A 24251-nucleotide genomic window follows, 5' to 3' on the forward strand; every position below is an offset into this window, starting at 1 on the left:
GCCCTTTTATGTAAATTATGAGGAGTGAACACTTAAGATAACTGCTCTGGAGGAACTGCCTAAATTCTTGAGATTAGTCGAGCAGATGTTTACCCAAGTTTATTAACATTTCTGTAGATACTTAAATACATAAATTCATTATTTCCCCACTTTTAAAGTGTTCCTGGGTTCGTTCCATCTCTCAGCTGAATTTCAACATCAGATAATATTTTTCAAAAAACGATTTACAGGGGTCATGTTTGAAAATACCCAGTGTCTTGATGCTTAGACATAAATTTGTTCCGATGGCTTTTTTTCTTGCCCTTTTTTTTTTTAACATCTTTATTGAAGTATAATTGCTTTACAATGGTGTGCTAGCTTCTGCTTTACAACAAAGTGAATCAGTTACACATATACATATGTTGCCATATCTCTTCCCTCTTGCATCTCCCTCCCTCCCACCCTCCCTATCCCACCCCTCTAGGTGGTCACAAAGCACCGAGCTGATCTCCCTGTGCTATGCGGGTGCTTCCCACTAGCCATCTATTTTACATTTGGTAGTGTATATATGTCCATGACACTCTCTCACCCTGTCACATCTCACCCCTCCCCCTCCCCATATCCTCAAGTCCATTCTCTAGTAGGTCTGTGTCTTTATTCCCATCCTGCCACTAGGCTCTTCATGACCCCTTTTTTTTTTCCTTAGATTCCACATATATGTGTTAGCATACTGTATTTCTTTTTCTCTTTCTGACTTACTTCACTCCGCACGACAGACCCCAACTCCATCCACCTCACCACAAACACCTCCATTTCATTTCTTTTTATGGCTGAGCAATATTCCACTGTATACATGCGCCACATCCTCTCCATCCACTCATCCGATGATGGACACCTAGGTTGCTTCCATGTCCTGGCCATCGCAAACAGAGCTTTTGGGAGGTCTGACGTCTTCTGCCAGCGTTCAGTGGGTGTTCTGTAGGAGGAGTTCCACGTGTAGATGTATTTCTCATGTATCTGTGGGGAGGAAGGTGATCTCGCGTCTTACTCTTCCGCCATCTTGCCCCTCCCTCTTTCTTGCCCTTTTTAAGTGACCTGGTTGAAGTGGTCACAGGCGCATTCTGAAGTTCAGTAACTTAAGATATCTGGGTGTTGACTGCTCTTAATCCCCCTCTCCACCAGATTGCAGAGATTTCATTCACTGCAGTTACGGGTTCAGTTTGGGATTTTTTTTTTTCCTCAACATTTCTGTTCTCATTGAACTCGATTCTGGGTATGTTTTAAACTGCTTTGCTGCTTGTTCTCATGTCAACTTATAGTCTGCTTTTCAGCATGTTTAGTCTGATTCTAATGCGGCTCTCCTCTAATGACTTCTCCATTTCTTTCTGATTCATTTTTATCTCCATTTTTCCTACCTACATCTGACTGGGTTGTGTTTAGAGTAATTCCAGAAATAAGATTATTTTGACACAGCACTATGTTTAGTTGTATTGTGGAAGAAAATTTCATGACATGGAAACGTTTATTATGGGAGGAAACAACAGGTCAACACATTAAGAGGAGGTGTCTCAAAACAAAAGTTAAACATGGAGGTTTTGGGTTTTTTTTTAAACAATTATATGATTCAGCAGTTCTACTCCTAGGAGAATTCTACCCAGGAGAAAGAATCTACAGCTTAGGCTTGCATGTGAATGTTCGTAGCATTATTCACAACCCAAAAGTGGAAACAACCCAAATGCTAGTGAACTGGTGGATGGATGAAGAATAAAGTACTGATGTTATCTCTATCCTCTGGGCACCCAACCACATCCCTAGTTTCCTTCCTCTTCAAAGGATCACTAGGTGGGCCTGTTAGCCCTGTGACACTTGGGTTTTCTGTGGATGAATGCCCTGTTTCAGTTCTGATTTTATTGTATTTTGCAGATATAGTCATGGTTTATAATTGGGGTTGCCCCTCTTTTCCTTGTAACACTGAAGATGACATTTTTAAAAGAAAAGTAGAATAAAAAATACCTCTTCCATCTTGGGCTGGAAATTCTCATTCTTCATTTTCCACTCATCCTAATGTGGGTGCACTCCACACCTAGGGTTTCAACAGTCCATCTCATTTACCTAACACCAGTTGATTAATGGTATGCCAAAAGGTCTCGGAGCCTCAACTTCTGACCCAGTCACCTGATAGGCTCTAGTGGGTTATTTAGTAGACATTTGCAAGGCAAAGGTTGATTTAAGTTTCATTCAAAAACTGATTTGGGGTCTGCTGAGTATTGGGCATTGGGGATTGTAACAGTGAACTCAGGTGTAGTCCTTGTCCTCTTGGAACCTAGTTTTTCTTTTGTGGTTTCCCAGCTGGGTTGCAACAGAAGTACCTGGGAAGTGATTCTGGGGCAACTGTCCTAATAAAATTTCTGGGGTTCCCTCAGGGATCTTGTGTTTTGCTTTTGCTTTTGTTTTTGTTCCTAAAGCTCCCTAGGTAATGGTGATGCAGCAAAATTAGAATGGAGTCTACTGTTCTCTACCCTTTATCATTTGTTCCAAATACCATTATCATGCTTCAGGTAGTTCATGGCAGAATCATCTCTATATTCCAAATTATAATACAACCAAATTAATGGCAGTCTATTAAGTGGCCCCTATGGTGTGGTACTAGTCTACCTTTGCAGCTTTTATTTCTCATGCCTTAAACAGTAGCCGAATATGCTGTTGTCCAGGTGCGTCCCACACTCTGCCTCTGACTTAGTTTTTGTTCACCCTGTTCCTTCTAGCTGGAATTGGAGCTATATTAATGTTTAAAATAATTTTATGTATTGTACTCAGAATATTAAGCTGCCATTTACAATTATAACGGATGTGGAGAAAATAATTTCTCTAATGGGTGGAAGAAAGGGTAGGTTACAATTAGTGTAGAATGATCTCAACTATTTTGAAAATACATAGAAGGGAATCTGCTAAAATAATGACAATACTTGCTTCTGACTAGAAGATTTTCTGTTGCTTCTTACTGAACAAATTTTATATAATTAGAATACATATTCTTTTTTTTTAAATTTATTTATTTTTGGCTGCGTTGGGTCTTCGTTCCTGTGTGCGGGCTTTCTCTAGTTGTGGCGAGCGGGGGATACTCTGTTGGCGGTGCGCGGGCTTCTCCTTGCAGTGGCTTCTCTTGTTGCGGAGCATGGGCTGTAGAGCGCAGGCTCAGTAGTTGTGGCGCACGGACTTAGTTGCTCCGTGGCATGTGGGATCTTCCTGGACCAGGGCTCGAACCCGTGTCCCCTGCATTGGCAGGCGGATTCTTAACTGCTGCGCCACCAGGGAAGCCCTAGAATATATAGTCTAATAAAACTTAGTTTTTTGTTTTTTCTTTTTTCTTTTTTTTTTCGCCACACTGCATGCCTTGCAGGATCTTAATTCCCCGACCAGGAATTGAACCGGGGGCCATGGCAGTGAAAGTGCTGAGTCCAAACCACTGGACTGCCAGGGAACTCCCAAAACTTAGGTTTTTAATTTTTTTTTAGTTTGAAATGATTACAGATTCACAGGAAGTTTCAAAAATAGTACAGAGAAGTCCTGAGTACCCTTCCCCAAGTTTCCCCAGTGGTTACATCTGGCATAACTGTAATACAACATCAAAACCAGGAAATTGATGGTGGTACAATCCACAGACCTTATTCAGATGTCATCAGTTTTACAAGGATTTATATAATTCTATGCAGTTTTATCATGTGTTGATTTGTGTTCCATCATCACCAAGATCTCCCTCATGCTACCTCTTTGTAGTCACACCTGTTCCCTTCCTGCCTCCCCACCCTGTCACCAACCCCTGGCAACTACTCACCTGTTTTCCATCTCTAAAATGTCATTTCAAAATTGTTGCGTAAATGGAATTGCTCAGTATGTGACCTTTTGAGACTGGGGTTTTTTGTCACTCAGCATAAGGCCCTTGAGAGCCATCCAGGTTTTTGCAAATAATTTGTTCCTTTTTATTGCTGAGTAGTATGGATGTTCCGTGGTTTGTTTATCCACTCAGCCATTGAAGGACATTTGGCTTGTTTCCCATTTTTGACTGTTACAAATTAAAGCTGCTGTGAGCATTTGTGTACTGGTTTTTGTGTGGACATAAGTTTTCACTTTTCTGGCATAAATGCCCAGGAGTGCAATGGCTAGATTGTATGGTTAGTTATGTTTAGTTTAACAACCCATCAAACCATTTTCCAGAGTGGCTGTACCATTTTACATTCCCACCAGCAATGCATATGAGAGATCCAGTTTCTCTGTGTCCTCACCAGCATTTGGTATTTTCACATTTTATTTTGGCTGTTCTAATTGGTGTGAAGTGATATCTCATTGTGGTCTTAATCTGCATTTCCCTAATGGCTAGTGATGTTGAACATCTTTTCATGTGCTTATTTGCCATCCTTATATTCTCTTTGGTAAAATACATGTTCGTGTCTTTTGCCCATTTTTTAATTATTGTTTTTCACTGTTGAGTTTTGAGAGTTTTTATATATCATAGATACAAGTCCTTTGTCAGATATTGGATTTGCAAAGATTTTCTCCCAGTCTATAGCGCGTCTTTTCGTTGTCTTTTTTTTTCCTTCGGCTGCGTTGGGTCTTCGTTGCTGCGCCGAGCTTCCTCTAGTTGCCGCGAGCGGGGGCTACTCTTCGTTGTGATGCGCGGGCTTCTCATTTCGGTGCTTCTCTTGTTGTGGAGCACAGGCTCTAAAGGCGCGAGGGCTTCAGTTGTTGCAGCATGCGGGCTCAATAGTTGGGGCACGCAGGCCCTAGAGTGCACGGGCTTTTTTAAAAAATTAATTAATTTATTTTTTAAAAATTTATTTATTTAGTTTTGGCTGCGTTGGGTCTTCGTTGCTGCGCGCGGGCTTTCTCTAGTTGCGGCAAGTGGGGGCTACCCTTCGTTGTGGTGCGCGGGCTTCTCATTGCGGTGGCTTCTCTTGTTGCGGAGCACGGGCTCTAGGCACACGGGCTTCAGTAGTTGTGGCACGCGGGCTCAGTAGTTGTGGCTTGCAGGCTCTAGAGCGCAGGCTCAGCAGTTGTGGCGCACGGGCTTAATGGCTCCACGGCACGTGGGATCTTCCTGGACCAGGGCTCGAACCCGTGTCCCCTGCATTGGCAGGCGGATTCTTAACCACTGTGCCACCAGGGAAGTCCCTTCATCTTCTTAACAGGGTCTTTTGTAGAACACTTTTAATTTTTTTAAAACGTTTAAAATTTTGATGCAGCCCAATTTATCAATATTTCCTTTTGTGGGTCTTGTTTTTGGTGTCATGTCTAAGAACTCTTCACTTAGTCCTAGGTCCTAAAGATTTTCTACTACTTTTTCTGATAATTTTATTGTTTTACATTTAAATTGATGATCTATTTTGACTCAGTTTTTACTGTGTGAGGTTTAGATTGAGATTTACTTTTTTATCTATGGATGTCCAATTGTTCTTTCTCCATTTGTTGAAAAGACTATCCTTCCTCCATTGAATTGCTTTTGCAACTTTGTCAAAAATCAGTTGTTTATCCCTGTGTGGGTCTATTTCTGGGCTCTCTGTTCTGTTTCATTGATCTATGTGTCTATCCTTCCACAAATACCAGAGTTTCAATTATGTTTCTAGCTATATAGTAAGTCTTAAAATTGGCTAGAGTGATTTCTCCCACTTTGTTCTTTTTCAGAACTGTTTTAGCTATTCTAGTCTTTGCCTTTCCATATTAATTTTAGAATAAGCTTTTCTACATCTACAAAAAATTTTGCTGGGATTTTGATGGTTATTGTCCTGAACTTATAGATCAATTTGGGAGAGAACTGACATCTTTACTATGTTGTGCCTAAAACATATATATATATATATTTTGAATTGAGGTATAATTGATGTACAGTATTATATGTTTTAGGTGTACAACAGTGATTCACACTTTTTAAAGGTTCTATTCCATTTATAGTTATTATAAAATATTGGCTGTGTTGTACAATATATCCTTGTAGCTTATTTATTTTATACATAGTAGTTTGTTCCTCTTAATCCCCTACCCCTATCTTGCCCCCTCCTCCCTCTCCCCACTGGTAACCACTAGTTTGTTTTCTATATCTGTGAGTCTGTTTCTTTTTTGTTATATTCACTAGTTTGTTTTATTTTTTAGATTCTACCTATAAATGATATCATACACTATTTGTCTTTCTCTCTCTGACTAATTTCACTTAGCATAATGCCCTCCAAGTCCATCCATATTGTTGCAACTGGCAAAATTTCATTCTTTTTTATGGCTGAGTAGTATTCCATTGTATATATGTACCACATCTTCTTTGTCCATTCATCTGTTAATGGACACTTAGGTTGCTTCCCTATCTTGGCAGTTGTAAATAATGCTGCTATGAACATCAGGGTGCATGTATCTTTTTTAATTTATTTATTTATTTATTTATTTATTTATTTATGGCTGTGTTGGGTCTTCGTTTCTGTGCGAGGGCTTTCTCTAGTTGCGGCAAGTGGGGGCCACTCTTCATCGCGGTGCACGGGCCTCTCACTATCGCGGCCTCTCTTGTTGCGGAGCACAGGCTCCAGACACGCAGGCTCAGTAGTTGTGGCTCACGGGCCTAGTCGCTCCGCGGCATGTGGGATCTTCCCAGACCAGGGCTCGAACCCGTGTCCCCTGCATTGGCAGGCAGACTCTCAACCACTGTGCCACCAGGGAAGCCCTATGTATCTTTTTGAATTAGTGCTAAAACTTATATCCAGCCAACAGGGAGATTATCTGGTACTTTTCACATGGAACACTCCCATTTATTCATCCCAGGATCATGCTTCTCTTTTGGAGCATGTCCATGGTGCAAGTGTCTCCATGAAAGGCCACATTTTGTGGAGAAAGTTCATGCAGGAATATTAAGGAGTCCAGCTGCTAGTCATGGCAGCCTGGGTATTTCAGACCAACCCTCCTGCTGAAGATTACCATAAAAATGCAAGTGTAAATTTCATGCTGTCAGTCATTCCTATTCTGAGCCAGTAAGCACCTTCTGGAAGGGTTCCTGTTAGGGAGAGAGACAGAGGTCTCCCAATAGCCAATTAAGTAAGTTAGTAACTGCCTGTGCAGAAATTGCAATATTCAGCTAATCCCAAACTTGGAAGAAACCTTACACCTTTTCAGTTTCATCTTCTTAAAACTCATTATTTTGAGAGTACTTTGGAGTCTTACTTGAATATTAATTCTCAGCATGCTTTGAACTTAATTACCGTAATGTTCCAGAATTTTAATAACACAAAATTTTAATGGCAGTTTTCATCAAGGAACTGTGTCCTTGGAATGTACTGTGGAGACTTCCCGTAGGAGTTCTTTAGTTGGCATACACTCAGGCAGAGCCTTCTCTTTCACAAGGGGCACAGAAGCTGCCATGTGCAATTCACACTCCTGTTCATTCTGTGGATTTCAAAGAGATCTACAGTGTTAACAGTTTATCTTGTAAGAGGACCTGTGGGATAAATTTATCTTGGTATTAGTGTAACAAATAGGCTTTGCTTCTAAGAAACATGTTTTTCTCTTCTGAACACTGTGGAAACTGTACATGATTTCACTCTCCACCTCCCCCCCACCACCGCCGAGCCCCAGGTCTATGGCATTTACTGACGATACCCCTGGTTGAATCTTCACCTACTCATTTTTTCTTTTCCAACTTTTTTTCATTTTCTTGCATGGACATTTATAAGTTGCCTCCAAATTTTAGAGATAAGGTATAAATATATAAAATGAAACTTAGCACTATTTTTTTTTTTTAGTGTATTGTTTTGGTTTCTTACCAAACAAGAAGGAATATCTTGAGGACAGGAATTTAGATTTAATGATGATAATAAAAATTACTTTTTAAGAATTAAAAATATTTTCCTAAAATTTGTCAGCACAGCAACTCAAGTAATCTTATTCATTTCCTGCTTAGGACTTGGGTGGGATACAACTCTTCAGGTTTTATCTCTAGAGGGAAGTTGGGTTTATCGTCCTGTCTTGTGGCTTTCCAGAAGCTCAGTCCTGGATGGTTCCTATGAATGTGTTATCTACTAGGGGAGATCAAACAACTAATGAGATTTGTTTTGAATGGTAGTGTCAGTAAGGTGGACATAGCTACAGGCTTACTATATTTTAATGATCAAGCAGCCAAAATAAAGGTGTTTTTAAACGTGTGTAGTACCAGAAGATAAGGCTATGTTTGGGTAACAGCCCCGTTTAAAAGCTTAAGAAAGGAACTAGCATCATCACCCTGGCCCTATCATGCTTTTTCTCCTCTCACATGTTTTACTTCCTAGTGAAGGAAGCATGGAGGGTTCCTGTTTAAGGCCCAATCTTCTGTTTGTGACTTTCTCAAGAACCTAGCGCTGTGGTACTCTCTCATCTATTAATGCATCATCCATATTGCCCTCTCTCCCAGATCATTCCTTTATTATCTCCCATCTCAAAGCCCTCTCTTGATCTCATGTCCCTCTCCTGCTTGCTACTCCATTTTTCTCCCCCCCGCCCCGGCCTGTCTCCACAAAACCTCAAATTCACTGCATCTACTTCCTTACCTCTTGTATTTTTCTTTTACTCTAATCAGCTTTTCTTCTCCATCATTCCACTGAAGTGGCTCTTACTGAAGTCACAGTCACCTATTCTTCCTCATCTTACTAGGCCTTTCAGCAGCCAGCGCTGACACTGAGCACTGTCTCGTTGACCCTTTTGTCCTAAGGTTCCCACAAGCTCACACTTACCTGGTTTTCCTCCTCCTTCAGTCTCTCGTGCTGAGTCCTCTTCCTCCTTCCCAACTCTTTAATATCGGAGGGCCCCAGGGTTCAGTCATTAATCAGCCTCTGTCTCCAGTCTCTCGCTAAGTGCTTTCATCCATCTTTATGGCCTTGGCTATCATCTCTTTTAATTATTTAATGTTTTATGTAGATAATACATTCACTTATTTCACGTGATGTATGAAGTTATACAGTGAAGTTTTATTTCCACCTGCCCCATCCCAACTCGTAACCACATATTAGTTACTTGTATATCCTTCCAGAGTGTCCATATACAAAAGTAGCAATGTATGAATATACTTTCTCCTCATTTTACATGAAAGCACACTATAAACATTGTTCCATATCTTTTTCCTACTATACAATATATACTGGAGATTTTTACATATCAGTACACAGAAAGAGTCCATTCTTCTTTACATTTGTATAATCAGAATATTCTATTGTGTGGCTATACCATAATTATCCAACTATCCTCCTATTGATGACCATATAGGTAGTTTTCCATCATTTGCTATTACCAATGATTAACTTTGTACACATAAGTATGTCTATGGAAATTTGGGTACATGTGAACAAGTTGTTCCCCACAGGAGTTGAATCAATTTGCACTTCCACCAGCAATGCACCAGAGTGCTTCTTTTCCCATAGCTTTGTCTGTGAACACAGTGACAAACTTGTATTTTGGCCAGTGTGACTGATTCTATTTTTTACCTGTATGGTTTTAATGAATAGTTCTCTTCTGAGTGAGCTTAAACACCTTCCCGTATGTTTAAGGGCTATTTGCATTTCTTTTTCTGTGAATTATCCACAAATATCTCTTGCTTATTTTTCTTTTGGGTTAGTGGTCTATTTCTTATGGATTTGTAGAAGCTCTCTATATTAGGAAGATTAGTTCTTTGTTATACGAGTAGCCAATTTTTTTTAACACTTTGTCATTTGTATTTTCACTTTCATATCATAGTTTTGTTTCTCAGCTATGCAGAGAGCTTTTTTTTCTGTGTAGTTTATTTCATCAATCTTTTCTTTTAGGACTTCTGAATATTGAGCCCTAGTTTTTTTCCTACTCCAACATGTTATCAAAGTATTCCTCTATGTTTTCCTTTTTTTTTTTTTTTTTTTTTGTCTGCGTTGGGTCTTTTGTTACAGCAAGCGGGGGCTACTCTTCGTTGTGGTGCGCGGCTTCTCATTGTGGTGGCTTCTCTTTTTTAAAAATTTTTTTTAAAAAATCTATGAAACAGATGGTTTACAGGGTACAAAGTGCCTTTGCACATCTATTATCTCATTTTTCGCTCTTTTTCACTCCAACAGTACTTTTTTGAGAGATATTATTTATATGCAGCAAAGTGCATAAATCCTAAGTGACCAGCTCAATGAATTCTGCCATGTGTATACACTTGGGTAGATCAAGCTATATATAGAACATTCCAGCACTCCTGAGAGTTCCCCCACATTATCTCCTTTTATCTTCATTGACAACCTCAGGGTAGCAGAGCTGTTATTTGGCCCTGTAACCACTGAGGAACATCAGCCTGAGGGACCAAGACCTGGCTGCCCTCATGGCAGAGGGATGGCTGACAGGCCCTCCATCTTGACCTTGCATCATTAACCAATGAATTGAGTTCCTGGAAAAGGAGGCTCTGTCCCCCTTTCCACACAGCCAGGCAGGGAGTCAGAGTGGTGGGTTGGGAGGCACTGTTTAGTTATTTTTAAACTTTGGTCATTTTCCAGAGCCATCTCCCAACCATCAACATTCTGGACGATGCCCTGGAGTCTGAGGGTTGTCAGTGCCAGGTGTGGGGATGCTAGTGCCAGGCTAGAAACTGCCCCCCGGGGACGCAGTGGCCCCCAACCCATCAAACTGGGTGGGCAGTGTGCCTGGTGAGGAACAAGGCAGCTCCAATCCACTGATGCTGCAAAGGAGCGAGGTCTGGAACGTGACTCCAGCCGAAGCTTCTGGAAGGTCAGTGTGGGTGCATTCAGAGTCCAAATTCTCACTGTCCCCCAATCCTGGCCTGGGGCTGGATGAGGTTGGAGGGCTGACCCTAAGCAAGCTAGAGCGAATAGAAGGTACGCCATGAGCTCTCCCGTGGATTTCTCCCTCCAGTTCAAAGCCTTATCTCAAACAGCCTCTATCCCTAGGACATGGCCCTGGGGACATAGCCCGAGCACCTGCGTGGCCTCGGTTCCTCAGGGGTGGCCTTGCTCGCTCTTCCTCAGAGCTCTGGGAATTTTCTCAGCCTACATAGGAGAAGCTGTCTTGACTCTTCCAGTCATGAACAGAGTTCCCCCACCACCCCCTGGGACTGGAACTGTTTTCCAAAAGCTAGAAGACTGCCGAGTAGGCAGGGGGCAAAGGCCTCACCTGCTTTTCCCTCAGGGCAGAGTCCCCTTTAGCTCCACTCTCACTGGCTTCTGCAAGAGGGAGGCTGAGGAGCTGGGTGACTCATCTGATTTCTGGTAAGGAAAGTATCAGACGTTCCGATGGGCTTATTTATTTATGACTGAGATCCGGATGATGAGGCGACATGAGAAACATACAGAGGCTCCATAAAATTTAGCAAAGACGGGCAGCAGCCCATGTGGAATCCATTTGTTTTTCTATTTAAAAAGGGGTGGGGGAAAGCCTTCATTCCATAGCCGCAAATGAACTTACACCATCTGCTCATCTCCCAGCCAAGGAATACAATTCCAGGAAGCAGGAGAAGGGAGGCTGATCAGTGATGGCTGTCAGCTGTGAACAGCTGTTTATTCTCAACGACTATTTCCACGTAGACCCATTGCAGGGATCTGCTGTCCTTTACATGGCAGAGACGAAACAAAACCCCTGATGCCCGCATACAGCAGTCACCCACCCCTTCCTCCGCCCTTTGACTGACACGCGGTGACCCTCGCTCAGTCCTGCCTGGGACTCGATGACAAGCCCAGGGACAAAGAAAAGCTGAGTCTCAACGGACTCTGACCAACCTCACAGGGAGTCTGTCCCGGCAAGGCAAGAAAACAGCCTTCAGTTGTTCCAGGGACTAAGGTTTCACTCTTCCTGTTGCCAGGAACTGAGCGTCTGAGTAGCAACTGTCCGCGTCCCACACAAATAGCTTCGTCTGGATTTGCAGCAAGATCTGGGGTGGGGGGCTTTGCTATGAATTCTAACCCTGTGATTTCAGCACATGTCCTCTCGATGTTGTAAAAGCGTGTGTGTGTGTGGGGGGGGGACTAGAATCACTTCTGGACAGGAAGTTATACAGGCAAAGAAACAAGCAAAACAAAACAACCCCAAAACGAACAAAAAAGATGACGCTTTGCTGTGAGTACAAAGGAGCCACAGCTCAGCCTGACAGGTCCTTCCAGAGAGATAAGGAACTGGACAGCAAAAGTCACACGCGGCCCAAGCCTCAGTGAGATCGAGGTGAAATGGAAACTTCCTGTTTATTTTAGTCCTTTAAAGCCCCGGGGGCGGGGTTTTAAACCATGGCTGTGGCACTGGGAAGGAATCAGAACAGCTAGGTCAGTCCAGAAAATTGTGGCGTTGCCTGGCCCATCGACCACGCCCTCGCGTTCCCACCTGAGGACAAAACGGAGATAATAGCATAATCACGCAAAGGAGTGACCCAGAACTTGCACCATATGCTTTCTTTTTTCCTTTTTTAAAAAAAATTTATATATATATTTTTATTTTTGGCTGCGTTGGGTCTTCATTGCTGCACGCGGGCTTTCTCTAGTTGCAGGGAGCGGGGGCTACTCTTCGTTGTGGTGCATGGGCTTCTCATTGCGGTGGCTTTTCTTGTTGCGGAGCACGGGCTCTAGGCGCGCGGCTTCAGTAGTTGTGGCTGGTGGGCTCTGGAGCGCACTCAGTAGCTGTGGCGCACGGGCTTAGTTGCTCCGTGGCATGGGGGAATCTTCCCGGACCAGGGCTCGAACCCATAGTCTTCTAGCATTGGCAGGTGGATTCTTAACCACTGCGCCACCAGGGAAGCTGCCCTGTATGCTTTCGATTAACCAATTTTAACCTTACAGCGTCCTTCTCGGGGTGGGGGTGGGGATGGGGAGCAGATACCATCCTCATTTTTTTTTTTTTTACATAATAGAGGCCTCCCAGGAGGCTAAGTGACCCAATCACACACAAACAGCAACTCAAAGGCTGAGTCAGGAACTGGCTTGGTCTCAGGCCCTCCCCCTAGCCCAGCTACTTCCTCCTAAATATCTCTAAGCACTCAGTTTCTTGGGCCTTTAGTTTTAGCACCTGGGCTGCAATGCTCACGCTCATAGTCATGCCATTTCCACCACCCGCACTTGGGGGTCTCTGTGGAAGTGAAACCGCACACCCCAGATTGGGATTCGAACCCACAGTCTCTGGCTTAGTGGGGGACTCGAACCCACAATCTCCCAGCTGAAACCGCACACCTCATCTCAGGACTTAATGAAGTTCAGGTTCTTTAGGTCTCGGCACAGGAGGAATTCAGCGAGAGGCAAAGTGATAGGTAAGTAGATTTATTGAGAGAGTTACGTACTCCATAGACAGCGTGTGGGCCATCTTGGAAAGGGAGAGGCCTGAGGCTTGTGGAGGTGGTTAGTTTTATGGGCTGTGTAATTTCATAGGCTAATGAGTGGATTATTCCAACTATCTTGGGGAAGGGGTGGGGATTTCCAGGATTTGGCCACCACCCACTTTTTGGCCTTTTATGACCGGCCTCCGAACTGTCATGGTGCCTGTGGGCGTGTCATTTAGCATATGCTAATGTATTACAATGAGGGTATAATGAGGCTCAAGGTCCACTGGAAGTTGAATCTTCCGCCATTTTGGACCTAGCCAGTTCTAACCAGTTTATGTCGTATCCCACTCGCCACAACTCGAGAAAGCCTGCACATAGCAACGAAGACCCAACACAGCCAAAAATAAACTAAAATAATTAAAAATAAAAAAAATAAAAAAAAAGGTTAGAGAGTTATCCCACGACCTAGCAATTCTACTACTACGTATCTACCCACAAGAAGTGAGAACTTATGTCCACACAAAAATTTGTACACGAATGTTCACAGCAGCATTATTCATAATACTGTAGTCAAAAAGTGGAAACAGCCCAAATATCCAGCAAAAGATAAATGGAAACAAAACGTGGTCTATCCCTACAGTGGAATATCATTCAGCAATTTAAAGGAATGAAGTACTAACACCTGCTACAACATAGATGAGCCTTAAAAACATTATGCTGAGTGCAGAAGCCAGTCACAGAGGACCACATATCATATGATTTTATTTAAAGGAAATTTCCAGAATAAGCAAATCCATAGAGACAGAAAGTGGCTTAGTGGTTGCCAGGGGCTGGAGGAAGGTGGGGGATGGCAGTGACTACTAATGGGTATGGAATTTCCTTTGGGGGTGATGAAAATGTTCTAAAATTAGCTAGTGGTGATACTTGCAAAACTCTGTGAAAGTACTGAAAACCACTGACGTGTATACTTTAAAAGGGCGAATTTTCTCATCACAAGGACAAAAAATTTTTTCTTTTTCTTTTATTTTGTATCTTTATGAGATGATGGATGTTCACTAAACTTATTGTTCACTTTAAGTTCACTTAAACTTATTCACTAAACTTATGTGAGCCAAATCATTATGCTATGGACCTTAAACTTATACAGTGCTGTATGTCAACCGTATCTCACTAAAACTGGAAGAGAAAAAAGGGTGAATTTCATGGTATGTAAACTAGATCTCAGTTAAGCTATTACCAAAAAAATACATACACCTGGGCCTACCTTCAGAGATTCTGCTTTAGCAAGTCTGAGGTGGGACCTGGGCAGCTGCCTTTTTAGTAAAGTACCCTAAACTTTGGGGAGAGAGTGGTTTACAAGGAAATGTATGACGCTGAAACCGCACAATTCAGACTGGGACTTGAACCCAGCCAAAACCCAGATTGGGACTTGAACCCACTGCCTTTTTTTGGCCACGCTGCACGGCCTGTGGGCTCTTAGTTCCCCGACCAGGGATTGAACCCAGGCCCTTGGCAGTGACAGCAAGGCGTCCTAACCACTGGACCACCAGGGAATTGCCCCCACTATCTTTTTTTTTTTTTTGGCTGCTTTGGGTTGTGTTGGGTGTTTGTTGCTGCACGCGGGCTTTCTCTAGTTGTGGCGAGCGGGGGCTACTCTTTGTTGCAGTGTGCAGGCTTCTCATTGCGGTGGCTTCTCGTTGCAGAGCACAGGCTCTAGGCACGCGGGCTTCAGTAGTTGTGGCACACGGGCTCAGTAGTTGTGGCTTGTGGGCTCTAGAGTGCAGGCTCAGTAGTTGTGGTGCACGGGCTTAGTTGCTCCTCAGCATGTGGGATCTTCCTGGACCAGGGCTCGAACCTGTGTCCCCTGCATTGGCAGGCTGATTGTTAACCACTGCGCCACCAGGGAAGTTCCCCCTCACCCCCGCTATCTTTTAATTGAGATCGCACACCTGGTCTCAGGACTTAATGAAGCTTAGGTTCTTGATGTCTCGTTACAGAAAGAATTCAGTGAGAGACAAAGTGATAGGTAAGAACTGGATTTATTGAGAGAGATACACATTCCATAGACAGAATGTGGTCTGTCTCAAAAGGCGAGAACGGCCCTGGGATAAACGCACTCCACAGACTGAGTGTGGGCCATCTCAGAAGGCAAGAGACCCTGAAATATGAGGTGGTTAGTTTTTATGGGCTGGGTAATTTCATAGGCTAATGAGTGGGAGGATTATTCCAACTATTTGGAGGAAGGGGCAGGGATTTCCAGGAATTGGGCTACTGCCCAGTTTTTGGCCTTTTATGGTCGGCCTTGGAACTGTCATGGTGCCTGTGTGTCATTTAGCATATGCTAATGCATTACAATGAGCGTATAATGAGGCTCAAGCTCCACTGGAAGTCGATTCTTTCGCCATCTTGGTTCTAGTTGGTTCTAATCAGTTTTTGTCATGTCCTATGGCTATGTCATTGTTTTAAAGGTTATGCCCTGCCCCCTTCCCTCCTGTTTCAACATCACCCACATCCCTGAGGAGCTCACAGTCACACTGGGGGAACATAGGGGTCTCTTAGGGGACAATTCAGGGTCAGACTGTGTGGTCTTAGAGAAGAGTACAGTTGTGGAGAGAGAGGACCGTTGTGGGTCAGGGTGGCCTGGGAGGGGTGGGAGAACTGAGCAGAGCCTTAGAGGAGAGACAGGATTATGCAGACAGAAGGATGCATTCTAAGTGGGCGACTGGGCCTGGGAATGTGCATGGCATGTGCTGGGAGTGATTGGGGGTCTGCGCAGACTGACCCGGATGGTCAAATTGGGGAAGTTGCGGAAGGCAGTTTTGCAGGAGTGGGCTGAGGTCCCCCCTGAATGCCAGGATGCATTGCAGCTGAAGATGTGGAGCCAAAGATGATTATAACGATGTGAAGAAAGCAGGGTTTCAGGAGGAATAGCCTGGCTTTTGTGTAAAAATGTACTGTAAGCAAGGACTGGCAGTAAAAGGCACTGAGAAGCTGGGGCAGGAATCAAGAAATGAAATGGTGGGGGTCTAGGCCCGGGGCTTGATGGGGGACTGCAGAGGAAAGAGCAAAGTCAGAGTTTAAAGGGGAAATTAGCGTGAGATTGGCTAATGGAGAATGAAGAAAAAGAATCAGAGGGAACGCTATACAATCATGGACCCACAGCTGTTTCCCGAGTGAGACCAGGACCTGGTTTAAATCTCAGCTCTGCCACTATTGGCTGTGTGACTTGGGCAACTCACATGACCTCTCTGTGCTTTAATATTTCCAACAGTAAAATTCAAATAATAGTAACTGCCGCATAGGTTGTCATGAGGTGTAACTGGGAAAATCCACTTGAAACAGGGAACACTGGAGAATTCGAAATGGGCTTTTCTGTCTTGCATTTCTACAGGCCACCTTCTCCCTGGGCAGCCTGAGGAGCCATTTGCTTGGGAGTGAGGAAGGTTTTCCTAAGTTTCTTGCGAGAATCGGAGAGAATTTCTTGGAGAATTTAGATCACAGTATTTCTTCCAGGATGGACAGACAGTACCCCTTCCACCATCGATGGGGCCACGGGACTTGTCTTTGAGGAGGAGGATATGATCTAGAGGAAGTGAAAATCCAGCCTTTGTCCCTTCTGGTCGCCAGGAATTGTGGGAAGACACATAGAGGCAGGGCCAGGAGAGGCATGGCAGTGGGTCCCAAGGTCACTTTTCTGGGCTTCTGGCCAGGAAAGGGTGGAAAGTTGGAGAAATTGAAAGGGAAGCCAGAAGCAGGAGGCCTTTGACCAGATTCACCTTTGGTGCCTTAAGAGGAGACTGGCGGTCACATGGTGAGATAGAAGGGCAGGGCTGTAGCCATCCAGGAGTGTCCCCTGGTGCTGCATGGCCTGGGCAGAAATTTCTGTTCTGGCTGGATTCAGGCCAAGAAGAGGGAGTCAGGCTATAGGTAGAAATCTAGGAGTCCACATCCATTGAGCCCCTAGAGAGTTCTGCCCTGGGAAATAGAGTGGTGCAAAGGTCAATTACAGTTTGAGCTGTCAAAAAGTGATCCTTGAAACCAAGCTTGGTGAGCTCACTGACGAACAGGGTGGGGAGACGCATAAATTAGGGAAGATGAGGACAGAAGCCTGGAAGCACCCCCAGCCAAGGGGAGGATGAAAGACAGTCACCGAAGAGGCCAGCAGTGTAGCAGGAAAGCTGGAAAAGTACTGTGTCAAAGAGGCCAGAGACGGCCAGGGCTTCAATTCCATGAGTGCTCGGGGTCCCCCCACTGCACTGGGCGGCCAAGTGAGGCTAATCCCTGTGGAAAGAGTTGCATTCCTTGCACCCTTCTGATAGCCGTGCTTGCCTTACATTTCAGTGTGGGCGGGCTGAATTGTCCAGGCCTTGAGTGTACTTTTCTGAGGGAACCAGAGCGCTCTTGTTGGATCCCAGGCTGACAGGAAAGCATCCTGGAGGCCACCCAGGCCCCTACTGGTAGAGTCCCTGCTGAGGCCACACCTATTGGAGCCAGGACAGATGAGTCAGGGCCTTTGACAGCCCAGGGGAGCACTCCCTGTCAGCCGGGAGCCTGGGTCCTGGCTCCAGGCCACAGGTCATGGGATCAACTCAGTCCCCGTCCACTTCCATGGCAACCTGGGCAGGGTGGCCCCATCCTGGTGCCAGCATGGCAGAGGCTGTGGGAGTGCCCAAGGGCAGGTGGGCAGGTCACTTTCGTGGCCAGGCCTGCCTGGTCCAGATCCCCGAACTGGGCCAGGAGGGTGTGTTGGGCAATTCTCTGAGGACGGCAGTGGCTGTACACACAACCCCCGATTTCCACATGACTTGCCCCTTCTTGTTCTTCCTGTCTGGGGTCATTTTAGCTGTGCCGTGGTTACTTTCCATAGCACTTGAACTGAAAAAGGAAACTAAAAAGAAAGAGCGCCTCTATTTGGACTCAGAGGGAAGTTTGGGGATGGCTTTTCAAACCCCTGGTTGAGAAGGGAAGAGTGGGGACGTCATTTTCTGAGGCTCTCGGATGCTTTGAGAAATTATAGAAATGACAACCGTTTTCCATGTGATAATTCATCCTCATGGCACAACATGGATATGGCACAGCCCTGTTTGCCAAGTGGTTTTGAGATTTTTATGATTTGAAACTCCTGTGTTTTCTGCCAATTTTTATATGTGAAAGCTGTTCCCTCGAATTATTAAAGTAGACAACTCATTCTGGCATTCACCACTGTAGTTTGATCCTGGAACCTCAAAAATCAGTCTTCTCGGACTTCCCTGGTGGTCCAGTGGGTAAGAATCCGTGCTCTCAATGCAGGGGACCCGGGTTCGATCCTTGGTCTGGGAACTATATCCCGCATGCATGCCGCAACTAAGAAGCCCGCAGGCCACAACTAAACATGCCGCAACTAAACATGCTGCAACGAAGATCCCGCATGCTGCAACTAAGACCTGGCGCAGCCTAAATAAATAAACTAATTAAAAAATATTTTAAAAAATCAGTCTTCTCACTCAGTAGTCAGTAACATAAACTCCAAGCTTGTTCATGCATTCATTCAGTAAATAGTTTTTGAGCGCAAATTGTGTGCCAATATACTGCTTGAAGCTGAGGATGCAGAGATGAAACATATAGTCTATGGGAGCAGGGAGGGAGAAAATAAAAACAGATGTATCCTGGACTTCCCTGGTGGTCCAGTGGTTAAGATTCTGCGCTTCCACTGCAGGGGGCACAGGTCCGATCCCTGGTCGGGGAACTAAGATCCCACATGCCGTGGCGCAGCTAAGCCTGCGCCCTCTAGAGCCCGCGCACCACAACTAGAGAGCCCCCGGCGTGGCAACTACTGAGCCCATGCACTCTAGAGCCCATGCGCCGCAACGAAAGAGCCCACATGCCACAACTAAGACCCGACGCAGCCAAATAAATAAATAAATATTAAACAACAACAACAACAAATGTACCCTTCCATTCCATGTGAAAGTGTTATGCTAGGTGGTACAGATGCTGTCTCCTCGGGGTCTCCTGAGCTCACCGGCTGCTGTGCTAGGCAGGTAACTGCTTTCTACCTCAGGGCCTGCCTCTCTCAGCTTCTCAGTTTGAGAACCTGGAGGGGCAACTGGGAATTGTTGGGAGAGAGTGGTTACCAAAGGGGAATGGGAGTTGGTGAAGAAATGCCCCAGCCTGGTCCTCCACTGGGACAGATTTGAGGCATGTTTCCCGCCCCCTCCCCCAAATCAGACGATCCCCAGCGGGATTCAGCCCCGTTGCTCTCAGTGATAATCAACTCATGAACTTATCCTTTATTGGCTTGCCTCTGTCTCACTTTCCCCACTCTTTCACTGGTGATTCCTGGGGTCACCTCTCAAATAACGACCTGCACCCAAAATCCTTGTCTCAATGTCTCTTGGCTTGCTTTTGGGGAAGAGCACAAACTAAGACAGTAGGGATGTGAATAGTGTCGGGGGGTTATGGGAACACAGAGGAGGGGCCCCTAATCCAGATGGGGTGGGTCATGACAGTTTCACCAAACAGAAAGCCTTGAACCAAGTCTGGTGAGAAGCCTGAGTTGGTCAGGCAAAGAGGGAGAAGGGGTTATTTTCCAGGCAGAGGGGCCAACAAGTGGAAAGGGGGAGGTGTGTAGGAAATCGTGGAGAACTGGAAATAGTTCAGAAGGACCAGGATGCAGGGTACGCACATGTGAGAGCTGTCCAGTGATCGTCCTTGCAGCCAGGGCTGGGGTGGGCTCTGAGTCTGCGGGGTCCCTCTCTGCCCTATTCCGTTTGCCATCAAGTCCTTTCTCAATTTCAAAATTGGTTCACCATAAGCAAACCCCCCAACCCAGTCTTCTCCTCCCAACTGGCGCCCGCTGGCAAAAAAAGACAACAGCTCATATTGAAATGTCAACTTTTTAGCAAAAGTTTAGAAATCTTTCACAAACGTAAGAACAAAAGCACATTTCCACCCTACTGTTTCGAGGGAAAGAATGTGGATAAAGCAGCCATTAGTCAGTTGCTTCTTCCTGCAGGAAATATTTATGGCGCAGCTCCTGGGAGCCAGGAGGGTGCACAGCCAGCACAAGGAAATGGCAGGCGCTGTTCTCACAGGGGACGTCTCTGTGCCCAATTGCAAGTGGACCTCTGCCTGAAGATGAACCATAACGCTCATACCAAGTAAAAGTAGCCAGTTGAACAGAGGGGAAGTTTCTCCTTCCGTTTCTCCTACAATTTTTCCTTTCCTCCCTTCCTCCCTCCCCCTGTCTCCTGCCCTTCTTTCTTTCTTCCTCCCTTTGAAGGAGGAAGGAGAAACAAATGAAATGTAGTTTCCTGCTCTTCAAGTACCCACAAGGGCAGAGCTAACCTTGTTCTTTTGTTTGTATTTTTTTTTCTGAACACGTAATACGCACAAGAGAACAAAGGTAACCTGGGAACAATCTTCCTCCTCTGTCCTCTTGTCACATGGTCCCCTCCCCAAAGTGTTCTTGGGACAGGTTTCTTGTGTATCTTCCATAAATATCCTGTGCATTTACCAACATATCTGATTGTATCTATTTTTGGGGCCCCATATAAATAGCAGGATTCTATACACCACCTAAACCTTACATTTTTACCTAACAATAATTCCTATGTTTCTACATCAGTGTATCTGGAGTGGTCTCATTTTGGAGGCCATACCATCATGTATTTGGCTAGCCTGCCATTGATAGATATTTAGGTGGCAGATGGTCTTTTGCTGTTACAAACAACACTGCAGTGTATGTTGTTGTTTGTGGATCATCTTGTACACGTGTGAGTATACCCGTAGGATGAATCTTTAAAGGTGGAGTTGCTGGGTCAAACGGATGAGCAACTTTAATTTTCATAGATATTGTCAACTTGCCCTGCATAGAGGTTATGCCTATTTACATGCTGGCCAGCAAGAAATGAATAAGCCAGTTTCTCCACGCCCTTTTAAACACAGCATATTAGTTTTCTACGGCTGCATAATAAATTACCACAAACTCAGTGGCTTAAAACCCCACCCATTTATTAGCTCACAGTTCTGTAGGTCAGAAGTCTGGCATGGCATGGCTGGGTTCTCTGCTCAGAGTCTCACAAGGTTAAAAATAAGGTGTTAGCAGGGCTGAGTTCTTGTCTGGAGGCTCTGGTGAAATATCTGCTTCCAAGCTTGTTTCTGTTGTTGGTGGAATTCAGTTCCTTATGGTTGTAGGACTGAGGTCTGCCTCTCTTTGCTGGCTGTCAGCTGGGGGCCACTCTCAGCTCCTAAAGACTGCCCACATTCCTTGCCACATGGCCCCCTCCATCTTCAAGTGAACAACAGCTAATCAAATCCTTCTTGTGCTTTGGACCTCTGCCTTCCCTGTCTCTGACCTCTAGACCTAGATTTAAAGGACTCATGTGATTAAGTCATGCCCACCCAGATTATCCTAAAGTCACCTGATTTGGGAACATAATCACATCTGCAAAATTCCTTCACAGCAACACCTAGATTAGTGTATGAGTGAAGAACTGGGAGAAGGTGATGGTATACCATGGGGTGGGGATTTGGGTGACCACCTTAGAATTCTGCCTGCCACACACTGAATTATCAAACTTTTTTATCTTTGTAAAATGTGAGAGATGAAAATGGAATTTATTGGATTTTTCTCTTTCTATGTCTGGAAATCTTTCACATATTTAAGATCCATTTACATTTCTTTTTTTTTTTTTGGTGAATGGTATCTGCTTATATCCTTTGCCCCTTTTACTACTGGGTTCCTGGTCTTTTTCTTTTTCTTAAATTAGAAGAGCTCTTTATATGTTAAGGATCTTTGCTACCTTAATGACTTTGTTTGTCTTATTTATTTTACCTAGAACCCCACCCTCCTCCTCGCTGCCTCCAGAAGCACCATTCATTCTTTACAGCCCAGGTCAAACCCACATTGCCCAGAGGGCCATGCCTGACCATACCAATGCTCATTTATCAACTCCTCTTGACTCTTTTCTTATGCTGTTCTATGCTGGTTACTCTTGGCTCCCCAGCTGTGATGTTGAGTGTTTTCATTGCAGGGATTCAAAGAGATTCAAATATAAGACTGAGCATGTGATATGCATAAAACTAGTATCTGTAAACTGATAAATTGATGCCTTGAACTGGAAGTCAAAATTGTAGGCTTTGTCTTCACATTTCCTATGTTCATTACAAATACACATCACCATACACCCTTAACAGCCTTGTCTTTGTGACTTCCATCCATTTTTGTAATTATTAAATGATACTACATGAGTAACCTCTCATGTAGTCACTCATTTTGTTGGTTAGTTTATTTCTCTTTGGCATGGTTTAATTAGTAAAATTTGTCTCCAAATCTAACATTTTTGGATATTATTTGATTTGAAATTAATTTAAGATTTTATCAGAGAATATGTGTTCATTTCTTAAAGAGTCAAGTAGAACTGAAAGGCTCATAATAAATCAGGGCAATCACCCTGCCCCAGCCTTCCCTACTTCCTTCACTTTTCTTCCAAAGCAGATATTTTCAGCCCTTTTCTCTCTTTCTCCTGATATATCTCTCCATATTACTAGTTAATACACTTAAACCACTATGTTTTATTTTTTAAGTTTGGACATTATCTGTGGACTTCCCATCATGGTGATGAAAACTGGACCTTTTCAGATACCCTGATCCCATTTTCCCCTCCCTCTACTCCCCCCAACAGGGCTATATTACAATTTTTGGTTAAAACAAGTCAGCATTTATGTTATTGTGGCCAGGCAAACATTCACTGCTGAGCTAGATTGTGCTCCACAGCCACACTTTCTTTCTGACTCAACAGCTCTATAAATGTGGATATATCAGTAAGGATGCTCTAAGCTGCAAGTAACAGAAAACCCATCTCACCAACAGTGGCTAGGGACTTCCCTGGCGGTCCAGTGGTAAAGACTCTGCGCTTCCACTGTAGGGGACACAGGTTCCATCGCTGGCTGGGGAACTAAGATCCCACAAGCCACGCCACATGGCCAAAAAAACCCAACCAAACAAACAAAAAAACAAAACAGTGGTTTAAACCATAAGGCTCTTTCTTACTTTCTTAATGTGTGTAAAGCAGGAAGGCCAAGGGTTGGTTCAGAGGCTTGGCAGTGTCATCAGAACCCAGTCCCTTCCCTCCTTCCATTCTGCCATCTTGTGTCCTGGTTTTTATATTCAGTTTTGCTCCTAATAGCCACAAGGTGGTTGACACAGCTCCAACTGCATCATTCAGGAAGAGAAAGAAAATTCTCCTCCCATGCCTCTGTCTTTTATTTTGATTGGAGGAGAGGTAATTCCTTTCCCAGAACTCCAAGTGGACTTCCCTTTATATCTCATGGGTCAAAACGAGGTCACATGAGCTCCCAGCTGCAAGGGAAGCTGGGAAAGCATTTTCACTTTCTATAATGATAAAGGAGGTGAGGAATGAGTAGCCAACCAATAGCATAAGCCTGTTGGGGTGTTTTATTCCACAAGTGGCAGAAGACTCAACTTAACATGGCTTAAACAATAGTGAGGTTTGTCATCTTGTAAAAGAAGTCCAGAGCTAGGGAATTCCAGGGTTGCTTAATTTAGCGACTGACTCAACAGTGGCAGCAAAGTTCCAAGCCTTTTCCATCTTTCTGCTAAGTGTTGGCTTTGGTCCTCTGGCTTGTCTCATCATGGTCACAGGGGGGCTGCAGCAGCTGCAAGGATCACAGAGCATCAATTGGATTGAAGAGAGGATGTCCTGTCTCCTTGTCCTTTTCTTAAGTGTGAGAACTTTCTTAGAAACTTCACAGTGGACTTCTTCTTGGGTCTCATTGACCAGTGTTGTGTCACATGTTTATTTGTAAACCAGTCAGCATCAAAGGGGATAAATTACCATGATTGGCTTTGACTAATCAGTATTCTCCCTCTGGGGGACAGAGAGGAGTCCCAACACTCCTGAAGTAGATGAAACTGACCTATACTTAAAAGAAGTCAGAGTTCTATTAACAAAGAAGAAGGAGGGATGGCTACTGCGGATAATTTCTGCCACACCATTTTTTCCTGGAGTTT

Source organism: Eubalaena glacialis, chromosome X, assembly GCF_028564815.1.
Source record: "Eubalaena glacialis isolate mEubGla1 chromosome X, mEubGla1.1.hap2.+ XY, whole genome shotgun sequence".
Lineage (NCBI taxonomy): Eukaryota > Metazoa > Chordata > Mammalia > Artiodactyla > Balaenidae > Eubalaena > Eubalaena glacialis.